This window comes from Scardinius erythrophthalmus (genome assembly GCF_964197995.2).
Source record: "Scardinius erythrophthalmus genome assembly, chromosome: 21".
In the NCBI taxonomy this organism is placed as follows: Eukaryota; Metazoa; Chordata; class Actinopteri; order Cypriniformes; family Leuciscidae; genus Scardinius; species Scardinius erythrophthalmus.
This window is the reverse complement of record NC_138241.1, coordinates 34,378,479-34,402,622: the sequence shown is the minus strand read 5'-3', so window position 1 is coordinate 34,402,622 and position 24,144 is coordinate 34,378,479. Positions and strand designations below refer to the sequence as shown.

Here is a 24,144-nt window from a genome sequence, read left to right as displayed (position 1 = left end):
CACACACACACAACGAAGATGCACATGAGTCATAGAACATAACACTATTAAAGGCCCACTGAAGTGCCTTGAAATGCGAAGCATAATTTAATGTGTTGATGTAATTTCCACTGAAACAGGAAGACAGGGCGGGGCATATCAAACAGCTCCTCCCCTTTTTAAAAATATCCAATAGTGTTTAGTTTATACAGCTCCACCAGAGCCGTTAAACTCGGTAAAGCCGCAATTTCCTCCTAATCTCTAACCGTTTCTCCTCCTGATCTCCTCCATATCCACTATGTGCCATTCACCATGTAGAAAATAGTAAATGTGTGAAGAATGACTGATTTAACTGCAGCATCAGCGACTTTTTATAGTGTAGGGGGCGGAGCTTCAGCTTCTAGAGAGCATTTGATTGGACAGAAAATCTGATGGGAAGCTAAAGTGCAGAGTTATGTCATCAAAATCATTGATCCATATTTGGTGGTAGTGAGAAACTATTTTCAATGCTTATATCTTCTAAATGTGGATTTTATAATTGTTTTGGAGCACACTAACTGTAAGGCTGACAAATTCATACTAAAAGACAAAGAACTTGAATTTTGATTTCATGGGGACTTTAAACACAAGCAGGCGGCGTTTGGACAGACTCTCTGCTTCTCCAGATGTGAAGTGTGGATGATCTCCACGGGTGGCGTTTGGCTGACACAGAGAGCCTTATTAAACACTGTGACAGTGGAGTGTGTTTGCTTACAGAAGCCCCGTGTTTGACAGGCCTTTGTGTGTGTCAGGCCTTTATGAAATGTGTCAACAGCTCCTGCTCGACTCTTATCTGTGCTGATAGACACATGATGCTAATAAAACACTCAACATGCAGTGCAAAGACGCAGAAACTGCAGTGAAATTAACCCACAGTCTCAGTCTGATTTGACCTATATATACAGAATAAATAAACACTTTTTTTGTCATATTGATGGGGTTTAGTGCCATATTGACTGGCTTTAAAAAAAGATATCAGAAAAGCAATATAATAAGATAAAATGTAAACACACAGATGAAAGATATGCATGGAGGGTAAGTAAACTTGCAACTTGAGAGATGAGGACAGTCCAACAGTGAAAAAAGAAAATTACAAAATACATCCTGCACATTGTGACTTGATTAAATACCGTTCCTTCAAGACTTTACGACTCAGACTTGTTCACTTTTCGCTTAATTAACTGCCAAAGGTGTTCATTGGCCTGTATAAAACGACCATTACTGAAGAAAAACAAAATTTACAGAGGCAATAAAACAACACAGGATCAATAGGATAATCTGATTTGCACCTCAAACTAGTGTATTGTGTTTCAAGCCTGTTTAGAAAGGCTTTTGTTAGATGAACTGGCGGCTGTTCAAGTGAGACACCAAAACAAAAGATCAACTCAGGCTTTTAAACAGAGACACACAAATTATTGTGATTATATGAATCCTTTCTTTTTCATCGAGTCGTTTCTCATCTTGATGATCTCAGAGGTGATAGTTTCACAGCCATCATTTCTATTCAATACGGTAAAACGGGTGAAAATAAGCTTACATTTAAGTATTATGATCTTCAGACCAGATGGTCACACTTTAGAATAGGGTCCAATTCTCACTATTTACTATCACTTTTGCCTTAAACTCCTAATTACTGCTTATTAATAGTTAGTAAGGTAGTTGTTTGGGTGGATTAAGGTCATGCAGAATAAGGAATTAATATGTGCTTAATAAATACTAATTATCAGCCAGTATCTTAGTAATATGCATGCTAATAAGCAACTAGTTCATAATGAGAATAGGACCCTAAACTAAATTGTTAACAACATTTTAATTATATTCTGCTGAAATCAACAAAATGACTTTGACGTTCATTTTTCTGAATGAGATTCAAAGATCAGAGTCAGCAGATCCGAACTTTACTAATAGACCGAGGGGCCGTTTACATGACACCATTTTCAACTAAAAACAGAAAACTTTTATGCGTTTCGGCCTTTCATTTACACGACAACGTGTTTTGAGGGCCTGAAAACGCAAACTTTTGAAAACAGATACTGTTTTCGTATCTGTGTAAATCACAAAAACACGAATTTGTGAAAACGGTGACGTCATGCACATAAGTATGTGCAGTGTCCGAATTCACTCACTCATTTTCATTCACTCCCTCAAGTGAACTATATTAGTGGAGGGGAATAGTGAATGAGGGATTTCGAACACAGACTTTGTGAACGGGGATTGTTTCGTCTGTACAGGAAAAATGCAAAGTAAACACTTTTTTATTACATCTTTGATAACATACCCTAAAACATTCCTAAATCTTGGGATTTAGGAAACGATAACGGTCCTTAAAAATGAATTAAAATCGAGAAATCAATATTTTTCACCCAGCCCTAGCTATTGTTTGGTGGAGGAACGCAGTGCAGGGAAGAGCCCCTCACCCACAGCCTCAGGCACAAGTGCACTTTTGTCTTGTGGGACAATTGTGATGCTGTGTCTGCCGCTGTCACTGGCACCATCAGCCCCAGCGTGGGCCGAAGCACATGCTAAAGCTGCCATCGTTGTTCTAACGGAGAACTTCACACCGCAGACAACAACATCACGCGGGACGTCTATCACATGTACCTGTGTTTGTATCTTGTACATGGGAATGTGCAAAGAAAAATCACTAGTGAGAAGTCTTTGATTTCACAATTGTTTCTCCTTATTCAATGTAATCGAATTTGTAATATTTATATCAAATTTAAAGTTGTTTGTTATACTTTTATTCAATAAAGAAACAGTTTTTTAAAGACCAAATGATCTGAGCTGTGTTATGCAAAACAATACTTTAAAAACACTCACTCTTACTGTATGACAGCAACTGACCAATTTGAGTATCCATTTTTATTTCTCCAAACTTGGAAACCTTTTATTAAACCTGGTTTTATTAAAAATGGCAGAGTTGAAAAAGACACTCGGTCTATGAGTTTTTCAGTCTGAAGAATAAATAGTCTTTATTGGCTTTGATGGTTCCATGAAGAACCTTTAAAGGAACACTCCACCGTTTTTTTAAATAGGGCTTATTCACCTTCTTTCCTACATTTAGATAGGTGGGCAAATGCATTTTTGTCTCAAGTGCATGCATTGTTTTAGTTTGACAGGGTCGGCGCTAGCTTAGCTTAGCACAATGAATGGAATCCTTTGTTGCCAGCTAGCATGTCCTGAGTAAAAGTGATATAAAAAATAAAAAACACCTAATTACTTCTTGTGGCCTGCGTATTCACAACAAGTACAAATAGCGATGCAGATTAACACTAGGTGATTTCCTATGCAGATATTGACTTGGGACTATATTAGGGGGAAGCACAGGCGAAGCACTGCTACTTGAGCGCAGAGATATCACGCCCAAGTAGAGTTGCTTCGCCTGTGCTTCCCCCTAATATAGTCCTTAATATATAAGTCCATATCTGCATAGGAAATCGCCTAGTGTTAATCTGCATCGCTATTTATACTTGTTGTGAATACGCAGGCCACAAGAAGTAATTAGGTGTTTTTTTATTTTTTATATCACTTTTACTCAGGACATGCTAGCTGGCAACAAAGGATTCCATTAATTATGCTAAGCTAAGCTAGCGCCGACCCTGTCAAACTAAAAAAATGCATGCACTGAGACAAAAATGCATTTGCCCACCTATCTAAATGTAGGAAAGAAGGTGAATAAGCCCTATTTAAAAAAACGGAGGAGTGTTCCTTTAACATCCGTGGAATCGTTCCATTCCACAAAAGGTTCTTTATAGTGGAAAAAGTTTATTTAAATTTATGACCTTCACACTAAAAGTCCTTGCACACTGAGTCCGAAATTTGCGTCCGAAAATGTCGCACGCTAAAAAATAAATACGACCTTGTGTCGTGTCAATCACGCTTAAGGTCCTTCCCAGCAAGCAATTTTGCGTCTAATAGACGTCTAATAGCCGTCTAAACACAGCCCAGACGTCTAGGCTAAAACGAGGCTAATTTTGGGCTGTCAGTGAAAATCTAATAGACGTCTAACCATAGCCCAAGAATAGACAATCAGACAGCTATTGAATGACTATATTTATACGTCTAATAGACGTCTAACCATAACCCAAGAATAGACCAGTCATCAATTAGACAGCTATTAAACGACTACATATATACGTCTAATAGACAGGCAATATGGGTCTAGGCTAAAACAAGGCTGATTTTGGGCTGTCAGTGAAAATCTAATAGACGTCTAACCATAGCCCAAGAATAGACTAGTCATCAATTACACTACATATACATGTAATAGACAACAAAATGAGGCATAAGGATTCTTTTCACTCAAATATAACAGGTTCTCATAAATGAAAATCCATCCAAACTAATTGAATATAAAGGATTTATTTAGAACAATTATATTAACAACTTAGACAACATTCAAACATAAAAATTAACAAATAAAATATTGGAAAATATGTAAAACAACTTAAGATACTAAATTTTTTAAGAATGAATTATTAGCTTTATATCCAAAACCACCACCCCCATCTCTTCCTGGTGCTTGTTTAAAATGACCAGAAATTGCATTTTTTATTTCCCATTCAGTCGCCGAAGGAAAGTTGGTCATCACTGCGTCTGCCAAATGAGAAAAAGAAAAAAATTATTGCTCAAGAAAAGCATTGTTGACAATCATTTTTAACTAATTACAGTCATTCACTTTTGTTAGGATGCACACTAGAGCTGGCCAATATAGAGTTAACGGAATATAGATTAAGACTATATAATTTATATCAATATTATTAATAAATTAATATCAATAATTAAACATTTTTGCCTGCATAATGGTGATGCACTAATATATATATATATATATATATATATATATATATATATATATATATATATATATATATATATATATATATATATATACACACACACACACATATATTTTAGGGGTGTAACGATACACGTATTGAACCATTCTGTACGAGGCTTTCGGTTCGATTTCAGTACGTATTTTTAAACAGAACTGTTCGTTAGACAATTTTTCCTGCTGACCAAAATTTTTTAATTACAAATGTAGGCACGTCAAAAAGCGCGCTCAATGTAAGAGAAATCATAACAAATCGTGACAACAATCGTGCTCTTTCAGGTAGTGACCATATAGACCTGCATTATATGACTGACAGACAGACAAGAACAGTTTGACCTAAAAATATCAAAATTGAAACTACTTCAGAAACAAAGACACCTACATCTTGGATGCCCTTAAGGTAAGCTAAAACATGCCAAAATTTCATTTCAAAGTGAACTATCCCTATAAATCATTCTTTATCACTTACTCATATAACTCTAATGAACATAAAAAGATACTTATAGGGGTAGTTCACTAAAAAAAAAAATCACGTAAGCATTTACTCACTTTCACTTGGTTCCAAACATGTATGGCTTTCTTCTGTTGAACACACACAAAAAAATATATATTTTGAAGAATGTTGGTAACAAGACATTTAATGGTAGTCATTGACAAGTGTTCTGTATATTCAATTGCTGTACTTTGTTGACTGATTGCTGGATAATTTGCGATAAACAGTGTCTTGAAATCGAATAAAGTGGATTACATCATTCCAGTTCTGAGGTTTTTACACTGGCTATATGTCTGTCAAAGAATTCATATCAAAATACTACAGTTGATTATTAAATTAATTAACATTTTAAGGCCAAAGTAAATTTCTAATCTTCTGATGCATTATGAACCATCCAGAGCAGACCTCTCAGGTCATCTGGGACAGTAGCCAGCCACTTTTATATCAAATTTATAAGTCAAAATTAAAAAAAAAAAGTCAAAACAAAACATGGAGAAGCAGCATTGCGGTTTTTATGCACCATATATCTGAAACAAATTCACTGAAAACTGATTGTATGCTGCATATTTTAATTCTTTTAAATAAAGTTTAAAGACTTCACTGTTTGCCACTACCTTTTATTAATTGGAAAGGAAAAAATATTTTTTTATAATTTCTTTTCATGTTGCTGTTAAGTTTTATGTAAAGTATACTTTGAAAATTTGCATTAAATCAAAAACTATTATTTCTTACTCCAATCTAAAAACAAAAATATATTGGTATCTTTAATAGTAATAAAAAATAGTAATGATAAGTTTCATAGTTTCATTCTTACCACCTTGAATTTAGATACATTTTAGATTAAGGGCACACAGTTGCAATAACACGTGCAAGTAACGTTAACTTGTTGGAGAAAAATAGTACTCTGCAATGGTAATGTTAAAATGTCACGGTTTCTACACATTATAACAACTAACTAATTTAAACAATGAACATAACAAAAATAACACGCATACTTACAAGACCGAAGTAGAAATTTGAAGGTTTTCAGAGTGTTGCTCGCCCGTTGCTCTCTGACAGCAGCCTCGTGTAAAATAAAATTGAAAATGGAGGAAATGTTTATCGCGAGATCTGGCTAAAGTGATCTAGTCGCGCAATGCCAGTAGTCCTAGTAGTCATGTCTCAGTAGTGTTTCGATTGTGCCATCTAGCGGTTGAGAAATGCAATTGCATTTGATTTAATTTGAAATGACAGTCATATCGTAGATTGTGTATGAATGTTATGTTTATGTGTGACAGCAAACATTAAGCTGTGTGAGCGAAAACATTTTTAAGACTAATATTCTTATACTAGCTCGCTGGTCTGAATCAGGGCTATAGCCAAGCCGTACGTAGACCAGATTGCCTTCATTTCGCCAGGTGGGCTAAAGCAGACCGCATATAGCCCGTCCAATTTGGAGCTAAATCGTGACAACAGATCGACCATGTCGTAAAATGTCACATTGAACCTTGCAGATATCATTACCAATGCAAACAGATTAAATGTTATTTGGGCTAAAATTGGGTTACGCATAGCCGGGTCTGAATACGAGCTAAATCGAGGCTACGCACAGCCTACACATATAACATGTAATAAAATAAAGTAAACCAAACAACTTGTAATCACGGTAGACTTTGCATACATGATGGAATATCATACATCTCACAAGTTATTTTGGAAAAAAATACATTTATCCAGATTAAATGTTATTTGGGCTAAAATTGGGTTACGCATAGCCGGGTCTGAATACGAGCTAAATCGAGGCTACGCACAGCCTACACATATAACATGTAATAAAATAAAGTAAACCAAACAACTTGTAATCACGGTAGACTTTGCATACATGATGGAATATCATACATCTCACAAGTTATTTTGGAAAAAAATACATTTATCCAGATTAAATGTTATTTGGGCTAAAAGTGGGTTACGCATAGCCGGGTCTGAATACGAGCTAAATCGTGGCTACGCACAGCCTATAACATGTAGCCTAAAATAAAGTAAGCCAAACAACTTGTAATCACGGTAGACTTTGCTTACATGATGGAATATCATACATCTCACAAGTTATTTTGGAAAAAAATACATTTATCCAGATTAAATGTTATTTGGGCTAAAAGTGGGTTATAGCCGGACTATATCGGGTCTATATTTAACCCAGACGTTGAAAAGACGGCTATTGCTTGCTGGGTTGCGTCCTTGCACACACTGCCTCCAAAACTTTCGTCCGTCATAACGCAGAAAATGGAACCTGATCCGAATTTTTTTATGACGGACGAAAGTTTCGGAGGCAGTGTGTGTAGCCTAAACATGATTGACAAATGATTGTCGTATTTATTTTTTAACGTGTGAAAATTTCGGAAGTGAATTTCGGACTCTTTGCAAATTGCAAGGACCTTAAGAATAAAAATGGTTCTTTTAAGAACTGCTGTTCACTGAAGGGTTCTTTGGGGAAACATACATTTTTTTATTGCATCGCTGCAAAAACACCCTTTTGGAACCTTTATTTTTAAGACTGTCCGATAAGTTTGAAGTTCAACTGAAGAAACAAAGTAATAAGGCAGAGATAAATTATACTTAAGTTTATACTTAAACTAGATTAAAAAATAAATAAATAAAGTTGGATGAAAGCTTTGCAAGTCTGAAGGAACTTTTGAAAGGTTTTGAAAGAACAGTGAAAAAAGAAAAACAGACAGACAGACAGATAGACAGCATGTTTAAGCACACTGCTAACTAGAATTAGCATGTCGCTAGCATGAATTAGCGCATTAATAGCATGTTTTAACGCACAGCTAACATGAATTAGCATGTTGAGAGGGTGTTTTAACATACAGCTAACATGAATTAGCAATTTTCTAGCTTTAAGATGTTGTTAGCATGTTTAAGCACATTGCTAACTAGAATTAGCATGTTGCTAGCATGAATTAGCGCATTAATAGCATGTTTTAACACACAGCTAACATGCATGTAATTAGCATGTTGAGAGGATGTTTTAACACACATATGAATTAGCATGTTGAGAGGGTGTTTTAACACACATATGAATTAGCATGTTGAGAGGATGTTTTAACACCCAGCTAACATGAATTAGCAATTTTCTAGCTTTAACATGTTGCTAGCATATTTAAGCACATTGCTAGCATGTCCTAAGGTAGTTGCTGGGCTTTTCTAGTGATAGATACTTGGTGGGTGAAGCTTAAATACTCTATTAGAGTTATAGTATAAAGGTTTTGACCCCATCAATGGACGTTAATGGGACTTTCCGTAGATTTGATCGTCCGTTTAACGAAAATCGAAAACAGTCTGAAGGTCTGACCCGAGTCAGTTAGCTAGTTCTGCTAAATCCTTGGAACATAATTGAAAGGAAACATGTTGCTGAGAGAGGGAAACCCCTCGAAGCAGATCTAGGCAAGTGGAGCTGGGGAGGTGGAGGGACATAGGAATGAATACGTGAAATCGATGAAGATTATATTTGAATGAACCAATCCAAACGCATGGCAGAACTATGCATTTATGTGTGTGTTTTAAGGTGAAGTGCAAATGTAAGTGCGAAAATGTACAGTAGACTAAACACACACAGTGGCGGATTTAGCAAATTGGGGGCCCAAGGCGAAGGTATGTATGGGCCCCCCATCCGATCTTTAAAGGTGCAATGTGTCATATTTCTGAGGATCTATTGACAGAAATGCAATATAAGATCCATAACTATGTTTTCAGTGGTGTATAAAGACCTTACTTAATGAACCGTTATGTTCTTATTACCTTAGAATGAGTCATTTATATCTACATAACCGCGGGAACCCCCTTCTATGAAGATCGACTTATTGTGACGTCTAAAAATCACACACTGCACCTTTAAAAGAGAGCGAAATCTTTTTTTTACAGACTGAATGGTGAATAGGCAGGTAAAGGTTGGAGAGGAGAAATAAAACTTCCCCTTTAAACCTTGCATACACGTATTCACTCCTAAACAGAAACGTTACAATGTTTACATGGTACAATTTCTGGTAAGCTCTGTTTTTTTTTTTTTTTTTTTTTTTTTTTTGCTTGACAAATTTCACCATTTCGATTCAATTCTTGTGATTTGATTCAATATTGACTCATTTGGATACATATTAGGTACACAAGATAGGCGTTAATTTTTCTCAAGAAAAAAAAACCTCACATAATGCTGTGAACATACAGAGAGCCATATCAGCTGGTATTATTTAAGGTTAAAAATAACTAAAATTAAACAATGCTTTTTTATTATAATTAAATTATAAGTAAACAATATACTAAATAAATAATATAGTAGGCCTACACATAGGCCCTATTTAGCTAAATACTCTTTATATCTTATTTTTCTAGTCAACTAACATGCTATAGCCTATATTATGGTAACTAAGTGGCTTTCCTGAGGAACGTTAGGCTAAATGTTATGTGACGATTGTTCTCCAGCTGTTTTACCTCTTTCCGCGGTTGAAAAACACTGATTGGTCGATATTATGAATAAGGAATACATTTTGGTAAGTTATTACCGAAGATGATCAGTTCACGTGCCTCTAGGGATCGGTCACGTCACATTACAAGCTCCAAACGGTATTTATTATTTCGTAATAGAATTGACAGAATCTGAGACCTGAGATTTTTCATATCATAAGCAATTTAAACTGCTCTGTTTTGTCTGTCGGTCTCCATGTCCTCTTTGCTTCACGATCTTTCTGTGCGTTGGACGTTTGTTGTTCCTAGCCATAAAAAAGTTTGTCATCTTTGGCAGCTTTCCCAAATAGCCTACTTACAGTATCTGAGTCTTTTTTTCTTTTATTTGAGACGCTTGGGTAACTTCGAAACTTTTCATTTTCACGTTTAGACTCATCTTGCTCTGTTTGTGTATTTCCTGTGTCGTTGTTGTCATTGTCAGCGGGCATCACAAAAAAGTTTGTTACCTTATTCTGCAATTTTTCCTCCTTTTTTCAGCACCGCTTGTGTAGCTTCGCTTCATTTTTACTCTACTACTCTGTACACTCTGTCAATCACTTTTTTTTCTCTGTCAGTTTTTTGTCGCAATACAGCCTTGTCACTTTCGCAGATGCGTGAGATAATGGAATAGTCCAATGTAGTGAGGTGGGGGGCCCCCTCCTTTCTGCGACTAATGATTTGATGCCATTTTTCGCAAATGGAGATTTAGAAATATATAATTTGCGAAAATTAAAAAAAAAAAATTTAAAAAAAAACTTAAGCATAAATTAATGGGGCATTTTGGGGGCCCCTAGGTTGCTTGGGGCCCAAGGCAATTGCCGACCTTTGCCTAATGGTAAAGTCCGCCCCTGAACACACACACACCGAATGAGGCCGCAGATGTGTTGATGAGTGTGTTTTCCTCATGAGTGGGTGTGTGTGTGTGTGTGTGTGTGTGTGTGTGTGTGTGTGTGTGTGTGTGTGTGTGTGTGACCCTTGCCTGCAGGCTCAGTGGATTTTGGGGAACCGTGTGTGTGTGTGTGTGTGTGAAGAACGCGTGCTGCCTCGCTCTCCCCGCCTCAGTGAGCAGGGCCTAATGAAGCGAGGAGTGTGTCCGTAGGGCAGAATGGGCCTCGTGTTCCTACGCAACCAGGAGTCATGGGGAGGTGGTGAGACAGCGAAATGGGGCTACGGCTGCAGCTTCTCCTTTCTCGCTTTACATAATTACACACACACTTCTGCTAACGCCAGACCTCTATTGTCATTATTAGCTTTCTTTATTTCTTGTGTTTATTAGTCCAGTTTCCCTATTTTTCTTGTTAATGTCTCTCAGTCATTTGCATATTTTCTCAGACACTTAATTTGAACAAACTTCTAACTGTAAGTTATATCATCTTGCAACCACCTAACAATGCCCAAAAGCAACTGTATAACACACATAACTGCAGCAATGACCTGAAAACACTCTCATTACACCCTAGTGAACAGTTAGCAACGCCCTGGCAACCACTAACAACTTCTTGGCATTGTGGTGGGAGTTTTTTTGGGGTGAACATCAATCATATTTTCTTGTTCACATTTAATACATTCTCATTTAATACATTTACTGTTTATTGACCAGGGTGCAGTGTTGACGTTGTGAAGCATAAGTAAAACTATTGCTTTTGTTAATAGAAAAATATTGTGTTTCATCTCTCCTAATGGTTTAAGAGGACATTAATAAATAGATTATTTCATTTAATTAAATAATTTTAATATTTTGCACATAAATAAATATATAAATAAAAATATAAAATATTGTGTTGCATATATATATAGCCTATATGTATATATATATATATATATATATATATATATATATATATATACTAAATACATAACTAACTAATAAATTAAATAAATAAATACATGAATACATAACTAACTAAATACATAGCTAACAAATTAATAAATATATAACTTATAACCAATTAAATTAAACCTAAACAAATTAATATACTAAAATAAATATGTAAAGGCAAAAAAAGGTCAAAAGTACAAATACAAAAGTTACTAAAACTTAAAATTAAATTAAAATAAAAACTTAAAATATAAAAATAAAATCTAATTCTAAATATTAATGAATTCTATATTAGCATATAAATATTAGCAACTAAAATAACACTGCCGGCGTGAAGGAACACTTAATTTCCCCAAATGCAATGTTGTCAAGCCTCAAAATACCAGCATGTCAGGTTATTTTCCAAAAGGTAATACCATGATGCTCGTACTTATTTTAATTTGACAGTGTCTAATAAAGCAAAGCACAGAACGAGATGCTAAAAACTCGAAACTCGATACAACATCTTAAACATCCTTCTGATGCACAAGACCAACAATCAAACAATTAATAAAGTTTAATCGGTATGTGTTGCAGTGATGTGTGGAAGTGAATACATTAGCACATTCAGAACAATGTTATTTTTGTATAATAATAGTTCAACAATCATAAATAATATTTGCTAGTACTTTATAGCCTGCAGTTCAAGTATCCGGACTCTTAATGCATCTTCCTGTATGTTGTGGCCAATTCAAATTCACTCCAATGAATATGAATAACAATGTTTGAGTTTCCTCATAAAAGAACACATTGAAAAAAAAGGACAAATAGAGCATTTCCATTCAGTCAACTGGTGTTTTTAACAGTATTCAATGACTTATCAAATGATAGTCTCCCATGTGCCTTGACTTCATGCTCGAGTCTCAAGGGCTTTAGATCAGCATATGTGTGTCTCTCTCCAAACGCTCTGCTAGAGTCTGAGAAGGCCAAGAAGTGCCTAATGGCCAGTCTGTTGCATCACGATCCGGCCTTAAGTTTAGACACCAGATTGAGTGAAAACGAGGCTGTGAGGGATAGACTTACAGTCTTTACAATGGCAAGCAGTGTATAGCTCCAATAGATCATGTCATTTTCACAACTCACGACTTTTAAAACTGTTTATTTTTGACTTGTTTTCAGGGAGATGTTTCTTCAGCTGAACAATGAACAATTCAGTAGGCCTATTGAACACACTGTACTTCTATCCCTCACAGCCTCGTTTTCATTCCTGTCAAAATTAAATATGCCGCTACCCTGATTAAGGTCTATTGACATATAGAGGAGTGAATTATTTTGCACAGTTTGAACCAGCATAGTAATATGCACATTTTATATTTTTCCCAGTTGACACTCTTAAAAAATGCCCTTATTATGAAACAATTAAAAAAAATTATATTAGAAACACAATTCCCAAATGAGATCTCTTTAACATCTCCAGTAGTCTCACATCTTTCAGACCACAGCTGTGCAAAATTCACAACTGGCTCACTTTCAGTTCACATAATATAAGTGTGTATACTGTGTATAATAATTATATATATATATATATATATATATATATATATATATATATATATATATATATATATATATATATATAAAAAAATCTAGAATGATCATTTTTATCAAGCTTGTATATTTAAGTTCAATAATTTCACTTAAATGACAATGCAAATGACCTATTAATTGTCATTTAAGTGAAATAACTTAAATATACAAGCTTTAGAAAAATGATCATTCTAGAAAAAAAATTCAGATGGCACTTAGAGGCTTTTGCAACTGAACTCTTCATATATATATATATATATATATATATATATATACACACACACACACACACACACACACACACACACACACACACACACACATACACAATTATTATATACACACTTATATTATGTAAACACAAACTTTTATTTTGGATGCGATTAATATTTGCATGTATATACTGTATATACATTTATACATAAATAACTGACACATTTTTCTTAAATATATACATGTGTGTATATACAAAATAATTATACACAGTAGCCTACACACACATGTATTATGTAAAGCCAAACTTTTATTTTGGAGAAGCGCGATTAATCGTTGCCCAGCACTAATTATTAATTTTTTTTTTTTTTTTGCTTAAAGTTTCAATAAGCTTAATGTTTTGCATGTCGAGCTTTACAGGCTTCAGAAAGAGCAATAACGTGTTTCTCGCGGTGCAACTGCGGATCCCGGACTGGTTATAGCCTACGGTTAAAGGACAAAGTGTCGCAGTGCTGATCTATTCTTAGTGTACGGTGAGGCTCGGGCCGGGCAGGAGAAGGTGCGAGGAGAACCCGCTGCCAGATCCTACAGCGCTGGATCAAGCCGACCCATCCACCATCTGTCCCCGAGGCCCGGCCCCGAGAGCTCCAGCGACGGCCCGCGAGCACGAGCACGAGCGCTGGACGGAGGGAGGCGCGTTCTCTTCTCCTAGCAACCGCCCCTTCTTTTACATGTTTTTGAGGGGTTCGGTGTCCTTATGGCGGGGCCTAACTCGCTCTCACTGTCCTATTTATGGTAATGAGCCATCTGCCCTTTCTCTGAGGCTGGGGTATCTGTGACGGGACAGGCCAGGGTTGTGGGGTGTGGGGTGTGGGGGTTCGATAGTGCTGATATCTGTCTCTTAGCACTTAGCAGACGGACTTGTTGATTCATTGGAGGTAAATGGGCCATGACGCCGCGCTCGTTGTGTCCAGACCTATTTATTTATTAAACTGGAAACATTAAAAATGCAATTCAGACAGACAATGGCTTAAAGGATTTTCCCACTCTGAATTTTCCATAGTTATTGTTTTGTTTCTTTCCTTTTTTGTGTGAGGATGAGATAAAGGGTTTTAAAAAGCATTTGGTAACACTTTATTTTACAGTGTCCTTGTTACATGTTACATGTACTTATCATGGTAAATTATGCATAATTACATGCAACTAACCCTCAACTAAATCATAATCATACCCTATACCTTATAGTAAGTACATGTTGTTGAATATTACACAGTACTACTTAAATATATAATTACACTGTAACAATGACACCTTAAAATAAAGTGTAACCCAGCATTTTATAGGGATTTTAATTACAAAAGGCTATTTTTAGCTGATGAAATATACAGCTGAGCTCAGCTAAAAGTGCATTTACTGTGTTTTTTAACAATCAAATTTGTTTTTATGTGTCGTTTAGTCGGAACTCTATAAATCTGATAGTGGTAATAATTATATACTGTGTGTATATTATTATTTAATGAGAAATGTTTATTATTACAGTATATGAGTAATAATTATATATGACATTTTCTATCATTATAAATATTTTTTCTCTAATTTTATTTATTTGTTTTTAAAAGTCATAACTAATTTTTTTACCGTGACAAATATTATTTTCCTTAAAAAAAAAAAGTACTAAAGCATTTTTATTTTAGGGTTGAAGACGTTATGCTCTAAAAACATATAACTTGAAAACACCTCTTCTATTATGGATGTTTTACATTTCTGTATAAAAGTAATTTTGGATATTTTAGGAAAAGTTATGCTGCATTCATGCCATGTCGTAATTATACCGTAGTCTCAAGATGACAAGATGTGGCGTTATATTCGGACTGGAAATTATGTGTTTCGATCAACTCCTAAATGAATCTGCAGCAGACAGGTGGTACAAAAAAAGCTGTAATTACGAGCGCTACAAGGACGTTAACCCGTTTACAAGTTGAAATCACATAATTGCAGTAATTATGATATGGCGTGAACACACCTTTTGTCCTTGTTATCATCTAAGACTTCCTTATTTGTCATTTCCTCAAATACAGAAGCGACAGCCTCTGACTCCCAGCATGCACCCTGGCTAGAGCGTTGGCATGTGTGTGGGCTGCAGTATGACACACTCGCAGTGTGTGACGGGGAGGTGTGAAGGTAAACTGTGAGAACTGTTGTACGTGCTCGAGTGTATAATCTCAGTGTGTGGCTGTGATGGTTATTTGTGGTAAATAAGTGTGTATGAACCCCATTATCAATGAAGTACCTGTTATCTAGAACAGCGGATTCTTCAGTACCAGATTGTTACATTTGACATCAAATGATCCAACGCAGAACCAGAATTGTACAAAAGTAAAGTCATTTTATACTTGCAAAAAACTTTTTTTAGCTGATGAAATATTTTAGAGTTGAGCACAGAATAGCTATGCAAAATGAAAAGGCAAGAAAATTATATATGTGTGTGTGTGTATATATATATATATATATATATATATATATACATAAACACAAACTTTTATGTTAGATCGAATAATCGATTAAATATCAATTTAAATAAACAAAATTAATTAATTAATTAATATAAACAAATAAATATATAAATTAGGGCTGTGAAATGATTAATCACGTTTAATCACATCCAAAATAAAAGTTTGTGTTCACATAATATATGTGTGTGTACTGTGCATAATTTTTTTGTATATATAAATACACACATATGCATGTATATATTTAAGAAAATGTGTTATTTACATAAAATATTTATATTTATATATAATACAAATTATATATATATATATATATATATACATACATACAGTATATTTAAGCAAATATTTCTTAAATATATACATGTATGTGTGTGTATATATACAAAATAATTATGCACAGTACACACACATATATTATGTGAACACAAACTTTTATTGTGGATGCAATTAATCGCAATTAATCATTTCACAGCCCTAATATAAATTAAAATAAATATAAAAAACTATATAAATATATACAAATACATGTATTAATATTACCATGAATTGTATAGGCCCAACATAGCAAAATTATTAACAGTTCAGGGTAAATGACAAATAATGAAGTCTAAGATTGTGAAGAAAAAAAAAAGAAAGAAAAAAAAAACACAACAATTAGGCTATTTTAAATTATTATAATTATTTATTTATTGTTTTTATTATCTGCATATTTTATTACATGTTATATGATATTCTTTAACTATATAAAAATGATGTCTAATGAATTGAGACGTGAGGAGAGGCAAGATGTCCTGATTTCTCTCCTCACTAACGGCTCCTCTCAGATGTTGTCTGAGAAAGTCTCTTGGCGTCGTGCTGACGCTGAACTCATTACTATGGCAACTGATGTAGATGCATGGGATGTTGGCTATAGTGAAAAAATGGATCAGATTACATCACTAGCAAAATAACAACTACATGGACAGACAGTCTTAAACTCAAAAAGAAGTGTCGAATGGCATTGGGTTCTGTACATCACCCAGCTTTGCATTATAGTCACAAGTTGTCAGTCACTATTTGGATCCAACAATCAGACAAGACCGAACACGTCTGTGAGCAGCTGCGCACACATTACTGATTGTTTTCTGAAATACAATCAAATTAGCAAACATCAGTCCTGCAAAAAAACATCCTAAGCTGAGATGTCTATCATAGAAAAACTAAAAACACACATTAAATCACATTAAACAAAATGGCTTCCCTGTGAGTGAAAAGCACCATTGCCACTAAGTGAAGCGACCAATGCTCATCTAATGGATGAACATTACAAATACATTTTCAGCTATAAATATCCCAATCTCAGTGAAATCTGCATGCCGTTTGCTGAAACATATTGTTCATATTGTATGATTTAAAAGCTATTTCACAGCATATGGAATGCAAAGTTATACTGAACTACTCTGAATGACATAAATAGATACATTTGTTAGTATTAGCTTAGAATGAGCCAGTTTCTTTTGAAAGAAATTAATACTTTTATTCAGCAAGGATGCATTAAACTGATCTTATACAAGGGGGGGGGGGGGGGGCTGTTGAATGCTTGAATCTGATTGGTTGACAAACATCTGGAATTATTTTCAGGGAAATGCATGGCTAAAGTAGTTCCAGGCAGATCTTGACCGCATTCCAGTTCCATATCACTACGCCAAATTATTTCAGTTATTTTTAAAGGGATACTCTTTATTGGAATACCTATTTTGGAAATAGGCTCATTTTACAACTCCCCCAGAGTTAAACAGTTGAGTTTTACCGTTTTCGAATCCATTCAGCCGATCTCCGGGTCTGGCGGTACCACTTTTAGCATAGCTTAGCATAGATCATTGAATCGGACAGGACCATTGGCATACGCCAGCTGGACTCATGGTACGGCAGCAAAGTTTCTTGATTATTACGCAGGAATGAGAGTATAGTTCCTAGCCATATCAGCCTAGAAAATCGCAACTTTTCATTTTCCGACAGTCTTAGTACACGATGTAACTACAGAAGAGTCAAGTTTTAAATAAGAAAAATATCGAAACTCTTTGGTCATTTTTTTCGAGAGATGCTAATGGTCCTGTCCGATTCAATGACTTATGCTAAGCTATGCTAAAAGTGGTACCACCAGACACGGAGATCGGCTGAATGGATTCAAAAACGGTAAAACTCAACTGTTTAACTCTGGGGGAGTTGTAAAATGAGCCCATTTCCAAAAAAAGTGGAGTATCCCTTTAAAGGTCCTTACAGCCGACAACAGCAAAAGAACAAAACCCCACAGTGTCACTGAACAAACAAATAAATATAGTAAATAATAGGGTAAAAACAACAAATTATGTCCATGTTTTTTTTTTTTTTTTGCCACAAAATAAAGTTTTATTATGTACGGAAAGCACATACTCCTTCTCCCATTCAAACACACACGGACACACACTCGCACAGAAACGTGTTGTCAGCGCTGCTCTGACCATTTTATCAGTAAAATAGTTTAGCAACTTAAAAGCTACATGACATTTCTCACTAGCGATGTAATAACGGCGCTGTTCTTGAAGCAGATAAACTTACAGTTTCGTTAGACGCTGCTGGCGAACAGTTGAGAGACACACAGACTGAGGTCATTCACACATGCTTAACTCTCTCTCTCTCTCTCTCTCTCTCTCTCTCTCTCTCTCTCTCTCTCTCTCTCTCCCCTTCTCTCTCTCTCTCTCTCTCTCTCTCATAACTGCATTAATAACTGCATTAGTCTGCTATCAGTGGCTGAAGCCTCTGTTACTTGCTCTAAAATAACGTTTTGGAATTAGAAACTGAGAAGTGGGATGAGATGCGTAAGACACTAGTCCTACACACAAAAGCGTTTTAAGGACAAAAACCTGACAAATGTCTTGAAATACATCATCTGAACAATGTTTTGAGGTGCGTTGAATTATTAGAAAATAATGCACACCCGAGGTGTAACAGCCACTCTGCCATTACCGCCTCGGGTGTGCATTATTGTTTTAATAATTAAATGGACTGTAGTCATATATTCCTTACAAAAATACTCATTTATAAGAAAGATTTATATTTCAAATAAATGCTGTTCTTTTGAACTTTCTATTCATCAAATAAACTTGAAAGAATATCACAATTTCCACAAAAATATGAAGCAGCACAACTGTTTTCAACATTGATAATAATCATAAATGTCTCTTGAGCATCAAATCATCATATTAGAGTGATTTCTGAAGGATCATGTGACACTGAAGACTGGAGTAATGATGCTGAAAATTCAGCTTTGATCACAGGAATAAATTACACTTTACTATATATTCACATAGAAAACAGTTATTTTTTAAAATGCAATAATGTTTCACAATATAACTGTTTTTACTGCATTTTTGATCAAACAAATGCTGTTGTGGTGAGCCACCCTAAAAACATGTTCTGTTTTGTGAAACATACCTTTCTGTAAAATAAAAGGTTTGATATGTTGTTATACATGTTTAAAATACAGTCCAAGTTTGCCTTCACTGTGTTGTTTTTGAGAGGGGAACGACCTCTCAGAGCAGGCGGATCAATAACCGCAGACTCGACATACAAGATGTGTGTAAAATGAAGTCTCAGATGTTCACCGAGGAAGACAGTGAAGGTGGAGGTTCTGCAAGGACAAAGACGAGCTGTTTATGGTTACATAAAGTCATGTTTGGGGTAAAAACATTAGATTAAGCCGAGTAAAAACACGCTGTCCGGAAGAAGTCGATAACTGTGTCAGTGCTGGTTTGAGAGCAATGGCCTGACAGATAGCATCACAAGGGCATGTGATTTTTACATGATACGTACGGTTGTCATGGCAGCGGCCTAGATCACACTAAGAGAGCGGAGTGGCGAGCTAGATGAAAAAAGACGATTTAGACCGAGAAAAAATACATTCTGACCACTGACAGCATATTGTATAACAGATAAAACATCTGATTCAAAATTGAGTGGGATGTGCCTGTGCAAAAGTTACAATGCCAGGACGTTCTGATAAGTTGTTGGTACGTTGCTATGCAGTTGCTAGGCGGGCAGTAAGCGTCAAAGTGATTAGAGGCCAAGTGATATTCTTGGGTTTTTTCACCCATTTGATCATCTCCTGAGGAAAAAACACATAAATCTGATATGGTTTAGAACAGTTTCGGGTCGGGTCGCGAGACCGTTTTGTGCAGTCAAAGAAGCAACAACAACATGGCCGCCCCCAAAATCGAATACTTCCCTATATGTAGTATGCATAGGTCCCTTGATGACTTACTACTTCCTTCTAGATTCTGAAGTGGGCTTGAGCAACAGGAGATTTATGAATGGAAGTGAAGTGATGCAACTGATGCTGGTAAGTCAAGTGACGGTAACAACATGGCGGATGTAGTAGGCCTATGTCTGAATTTCAATCATACCCATATAGACCTTATGCGCAAGAGAAACACAGCACAGCCATCTTTATAATATTGTCTTTGAACTTCCGGTTTTGCGGTAGCTCTGTATATTTCTATGGCATCGCTGTCCAAGAGTAATTGGCTGTTGAAGTGGATTTACTTATTGTAGAGTTAGCAAAAGCTATCATGAGCATTAATGTTTGAAGCGGATGTCATAACGAATGTCAGTGGACCAGGAAGATTTCTAAATGAGCAGTTCATTCATAATGTAAGATCGCTGTGGAAATACAAACTGGAAGACAAAAGACAACAAGCGCAGCGCTGCGCTGGGAAGGGGCGGGGCTACATAAGGAGCACACCTTTAAATGGTTGTGAAGTAAAGTAAAGCAATAAGCATTGTTGAAACGCCCCCCCCTGAGCTATGGAAGCTTGTTTCCGCCACTGAATAAAACATTTTAAAAGATAATTGCGACTTTTTATCTCACAATTGCGAGTTAACATCTCGCAATTCTGACTTTATTTCTCAGAATTGCGAGATATAAAGTCAGAATTCTGAGATATAAAGTCAGAATTGCGAGATATAAAGTCGCAGTTGCGTCTTATAAAGTCAGAATTCTGACTTTTTTTCTCGCAATTGCGACTTTATATCACGCAATTCTGACTTTATAACACATAATTGCGAGTTTATATCTCGCAATTCTGACGTCTTTTCTCAGAATTGTGAGATATAAAGTCCAATTCTAAGGAAAAAAAAAAGACGGACTTTTTTTTTTTTACCTTAGAATAGTTTATATCTCACAATTCTGACTTTATAACACGCAATTGCGACTTTATATCATGCAATTCTGACTTTATATCTCGCAGTTGCGTGATATAAAGTCAGAATTCTGAGATATAAAGTCAGAATTGCGTGATATAAAGTCGCAATTGCGAGAAATAAAGTCAGAATTCTGACTTTATAACACGCAATTGTGACTTTATTTCACGCAATTCTGACTTTATATCTCGCAATTCTGACTTTAAAACACGCAATTGCGACTTTATTTCACGCAATTCTGACTTTATATCTCGCAATTCTGAGAAATAAAGTCAGAATTGCGAGAAATGTAAACTTACAGTTATTGCGAGATATGTAAACTCGCAATTGTGAGATAAAAAGTCGCAATTATCTTTTTTTTTTTTGTGGCGGAAACAAGCTTCCATATTGAGCTGTTCTAAATTCACTGTAAAACACGGCTTCAAGGGGCTTATTGCTTTTATAAAAATGGTTACCCCATAAAAATATTAATTTTAATATTTATTTTATGCATAAAATAAACACCAGTAACAAAAAATATAACGTTATAACCACTGATCTATATAATGACATCTATATATAATGTCATTCTATATAGATCAGTGGTTATAACATATTCCTCCGCCAAGCAATGTAGTTCCAAAGAGGTTGCCAAGCAACACATGCAGCAACAAGCATCACAAACGGCAGATGCGCAGTTATACTAATGTAATGCGGTCACAGGTGTGTGTTTGTTGAGTAATTTACAACGGCTTCGAACGCGGCTCAACCAATCAGAATCAATGACCGGAACAATCAAATGTAGTACCTTCTCAGAAAGTACGTACGGGATTTCAGAGTCGTGTTTTTTTCTGAATCGAGACTTTTATTTTGAAAGACGTGCGTGAAACCGGTTAAGTGTGCCTGAGAAAAACGCGTTGTCAGTGTCTGCGGTCAGATGAGATGTTGTCAGGCTATTATCTGTGTAATTAACATGTTACGAAATAAAATATCTCTCACCTCAGAAAAACGAACTTTTCCTGTCCTGTCGCAATCGGAGGCGTGCACTGTATATCACTTCCTTATATAAAGAGCAAAATATATTACGAGCAGTTACGTTGTCAGTTAGTAAGTCATGAAATTACGTAACTTCTACTTTTTGCGTTAGTTGGGAAGGATTTGCACTTTGCATGCAGGTATGATGTTCATTATATTCATCAGGACCAGTGTAGATATTATGTTAAAAATGGCGCCGCGTCACACACCAAAAAACCATAGACTTTAAAAAAATAAAACCCACATGTTTGACAAAGACCGATTGCATAGTAGCCTATTCATTAACTTATTCACCAAGGTAACTATTGTTTCCGTAACCCTATAATAGCACTTAATTTTCACTTTGTGTTATTTTTGTATATGTTTTAAATGACTGGTGGCTCAAACTAATTTACGAACTTTATTATATTAACAAAAACTAGTTTGGGACTGCTATTTAATAGCCTTAATTAGTCAGTATTAATGTTATGCGTGTCATGTTGACTATACTTGCATGTGTGTGTGTGTCAACCGTTCTTGTAAAATATATATTTGATTAAATTTATGACATATTTTTCATATATAGGGTGAATTCAGGTTGATTGTGAAACTTTTCCGCACTCGTCTCAATGCAAAATGTGTCCCAATCAACCTGAATTCATATGTATAATTTTTTAGGAATTAGGTCAAATTTCTAAGATAACCAGAATGTGGTAGAACAAAAGCACTAAGACAAAAAGAAAGTCCTTTCTTCTCAGTATTTCTCCTTTTCTTTAGCTTGTTCCCTAATTTGTCTAATTAACCTGGCATTGTATATTGCAAACTAAAAATATAACCTATTTCAAAATAGTATATAAATAATAATAAATACTGCCACTATAGCAAAGAACATGTCCTCATCAAATGCATCTTAAACAAAGAAGCAATGCGACTGGTAAAACATGGTGCAAAAAAGCAACACCAAGGTCAAGGGTTTGATGCATGTAGTAAGAAACGTGAATGCACTATAAAAGAGTCTGATAAATGTGTCAATTCAAAAGTTCTATGGATGAAAGTTAAAAGAGAGAGTTTTTGCAGTCGTTTTGAATGAGGCACCAACCTCAGTCAGAGAAATCTCAGTAGATCAGGTGTGTTATATAGTCGTGCAGAAATGAGCAGTCTTAGTCCTGACAACAAGCAGTTTCGGTTCCTTCAGTGCCAACCAAAGAGAACTGTGCATGTGTTGAACAGTTGATGTGAGCGACATGCCACATCCTGCTTACACAGACACACACACACACACACACACACACACACACACACACACACACACACACACACACACACACACACACACACACACACACACACACACACACACACACACAGCTTCCTGTCACTGGCAGCACCAGCTGGAGTTCACTGATAGCCTGTGTGTGTGTGTGTGTGTGTGTGTGTGTGTGTGTGTGTGTGTGTGTGTGTGTGTGTGTGCCACACCCTCACACATGTGCTATAACAGGACAACAATATTCTCTGACAGCAGGTACACATTCGGGCATAAAGCACTAACAATTGTTGCCTTCATATTATGCAGTATATTCAATATTTGATCCAAGGTTTCGGTTTATGATCAGCTGATATATTCTGTGCACAACAGCTGAGTTTAGAATCACCTGCATGTTTTCAGAATGTTCTGGCAAGGTTTTCGCAACTCTTTTCCCATAGAATTTTTTTCCCATTTCCAAGGTTTCCCATTTCCGCTTGTTCAATGTTCTTTCTGGTCTTTAATAATGTTCTCACAACAAGCATTGTTTATACATTGTTCATAGAACTTTTTTTTGTTTGTTTTTTAATTGTTAATTGTTTCAGAGCCCCATATTTAAGGTACACTTGAATATAAAACCTCTACATTTCTTTGCCACAGCAAAGAAAGGAGGAGAAAATGAGACCAGGTGATGTTTGCTGACTATTGATCGAAATATAATCATCATGAAAGAATCTGATTCTCTGATCTCAT

The 24,144-nt window shown here is 35.6% G+C and overlaps 1 protein-coding gene across 1 annotated transcript in view; it reads right to left on the bottom strand.

The window, feature by feature from the left end:
• foxn2a (forkhead box N2a) overlaps nt 1-23,351 on the bottom strand; it is a 68,188-nt gene extending 44,837 nt beyond the window's left edge. The window contains exon 1 of the mRNA XM_081351440.1: nt 23,248-23,351. The gene's annotated coding sequence lies outside the window, so the exon portion shown is untranslated. The remainder of the gene's footprint in view (nt 1-23,247) is intronic.
• Between the last annotated feature and the right edge of the window lie 793 nt (nt 23,352-24,144).